Source organism: Cynocephalus volans, chromosome 9 (assembly GCF_027409185.1).
Source record: "Cynocephalus volans isolate mCynVol1 chromosome 9, mCynVol1.pri, whole genome shotgun sequence".
In the NCBI taxonomy this organism is placed as follows: domain Eukaryota; kingdom Metazoa; phylum Chordata; class Mammalia; order Dermoptera; family Cynocephalidae; genus Cynocephalus; species Cynocephalus volans.
In genome coordinates, this window is record NC_084468.1 from 28,113,622 (window position 1) to 28,116,976 (window position 3,355).

Sequence of the window (3,355 nt, forward strand, 5' to 3'; positions counted from 1 at the left end):
CATCTGTATTTAATAACACTTAGCAGGATAAGAACATTGTAGTTTAGAGGCCAATCTTGGCACAAAGGAGATGTAAATTCAAGTCTCCTGAATTATAGGCCTCAATCATTTCCTATACTAAATATTACCATGTATAAGTAACTTTAAATCATGGATTATAGGTTAGAAAATCTGCTGAATTATATCATAGGTCCTAAATATACAAACTATATTAGGACAAAAACATATTTATTTAAGTTTGAGTTTTGCCACTAGGTTAGTATTTTGGCAACTCAGTAGCCTGGGGTCATTATTTTTGATTGACAAAATGCCAGACAATTTTATAGACCTGAAATTGCTAATTGAAAGGCATCTTTCACACTTGTAAGATTAAGAGGGCATCATTATATGTTATTTTTCTTTCCCTGATAAACACTCTGGAAAAAAACCAAAAAAACAGCATTATTTATAGTCTTCAAATATGGTTACAAACACTCTCTGAAGGCCTTATCTGAACAGCCTTTGATATGTTAGAATAAGAAATGGAAAAGGAAAGATTTTAAGTTATTCTGATACGTTATGGCAAGGAGGAAACATTGACAATATTGATAATAAACTTAGCTTATTATAGAACAAAGTTTATTATTGTTTCTACTCTAAATCAAATATAATTCTAAGACTTTTGTCTTGAATATCTCTTGTATTTCTTCAACTATCTTATTATTAACAGAATTTTACAAATTTTCAACTTTGTTACCAAGAGGCAAGTGACTGGTCTCAGGTCACACAACTGAGTTATTGTTGTGGCTGGAATTTGTACTCATGTGTCTCTGACTACAGAGCCACACACACTCTTTACCTTGTCTACAGAGTCCCACCTACACTCTTTACCTTGTGAAAGTACCGTGTCTCATAAATTACATAGCCTTCCTTGGGTTGTGATGATGACACAATCCATTGAAAGTTTATTTACCAAACATTTGTTGAAAAAAAATTATAGTGCTGATGTGACATACTCAGTTATGTGATATACTATGTGTAGCACTTTATGTGTTGTCAGATGTTATTGAAACAAACAAACAAACACGAAAACCCAAGGTTATTCTGTAGCATTTGTTGTTTTTTAAACAACTTTCTTTACTTACATTTTCTTCATTTGCTGTGTCAAGTTCAGAAGCAATATACTGTTAAAATACAAAAGAAATAGAAATTGGCTGGGATTCAAAAGTAAGAGAAATAGAAAGGATTTATGAAGTGCCTGCTGTGTACTGGGCATGTGCCAGTTACTTTACTTGTCTTATTTTATTCTCATCATTTCACTATAAATAAAATTAACCCCATCTGTCAGGTGAGGAAACTGAGACCCAGAGAAATCAAGTAACTTACATCCAAAATAAATTTCTAGTAAGTGGAACTTTCTGCAATTGTGTAGATGCCTACATAATTGCAAACAGTTTTTACTGTTGTATCTCTCAGTGATGAAACTTGGATGATTTATATTTGAATTTCCAGCTCAGGTGAATCTGATGCCAAAGATCATGCTATTATGAAGTCAGTTCATTAAATACAAAAAAATAAAGATGATAGGGCCTATCTTAAAGGATCTTATAAATCTAGTAGAGGAGATAGGAAAGCTTAAATATGTATACTCATAAACAATTTTACAAGGTCAAAGCAATAAATGCTATAATAATGATATAGAGTGACAATGATTTCTTCATGCTAACACAGGTGATTAAAGTATGAATGCTGGAAGTCACGTATGAAAAATGATGCACAATAAATCGCCTGACATATGTATTTATTCTTCCTTTTGCTTTTCTTTTTTCTTAATTGTTTTATATAGCCTCTGATTATATAGCCTCTGAATTTCTGTTTTTAAAAACTACTTTATGAAATTATAATTTGGTTTTAGCTAGAATTAAAGTTGGATCAGAAGTGACATTCTACCTGTAAATCATGACACAAACCAAAAATGTGCAGAATTTCCATATGATTATTGGGAAACATAGAACATTCTCTAATGAGAGCACTGGGGTATATCGAAGACTGGAAAAACAAAACAAACAATAACAAATAAACATGATTAGACCACATGTAAAGAAAAAAGAGGTCCTATCATGGTTAGAATACCTAGTCAGATGAATTAATTTTCTCTGGTTTTGTAACATACACAAGCATAATTATTTAAAAAGCTGAATAAGGATTTTAATTAAGAAAGTTTGGTAAATATACTGTTTCTTAGACACCTTAGGAAGAACTTTGAGACATCTGAATATGCCAGATAACCGTCAGATTAATGGAATGATTAAGAGGAGAAGGAAAAGGAAACTGAAGAGGAGGAGGAGGGAAAATAAAAGAAAGACAAAAATAATAGTGCAAACAACAAATAAACAAATTCATTTTGGACATTTTAATAACTATATGATCAAAGATAAGTGATAGCTCATGAAGAAGAAAATAAAATGTATGGAAGTCATTTTTAATCATGATAGTTGTGTTAAAAATACAAATGAAATGGGCCGGCCCCGTGGCGCACTCGGGAGAGTGCAACGCTTAGGAGCGCAGTGCAGTGGGTTCGGATCCTATATAGGAATGGCCGGTGCACTCACTGGGGTGCGGACGACACCAAGCCAAGGGTTGTGATCCCCTTACTGGTCAGAAAAAGACAAAAAATAAAAAATAAAAATGAAATGATTACCAACTGTTTCCAAAGAGCATGTATATTTTATTTGAAAACATAATCAATAATAAAATGTCTTATTCCATGTAACATATCTTTGTCTTAAAGAGAAAAGTATGCTATTTAATGTCCTTTATATTAAATTATAAATATGTTTTCACATGTATTTGGAGCAGATGTGAGAGGAAAAAGAAGAAAGGAAAAGACTATCCATTGGTATCAATATTTTTATATCTCATGTTCAATGTTGAGTTGTGATGAGAATTTTCCCTTACATGTCCAATGGTATGCAGGAGGGGAATTATGTTGATATCAGTTCATGCACCAGCCAGTCTCAACTTAATAATAATAACTTTTGCATGTTGATTAAAACATTAGTGCATCAACGCTAAGGTTAGCATGTGTACATTTTAGCAATTCACTAATAAACCACCTTCTTTTCTGAAAATTCTTCAATTCGTCCGTGGTGGAATTAAAATTTAGTGATAAAAGTTGGGTCGGGTGTTGGGTATTTTATGTTTTTTTTTCTTCCATTCTGAATCTATGCAAAGTTTTACAACAGATGTATTTGTAAGAATTTATCTTATATTGGAATTTGAGTTTCTTATGATTGCTAACACCACACAAATGATAAAGATGTGATCAAACTAGTGTGTATAATAGTTTAAAACCAACTGCTATTATCAATTTTCT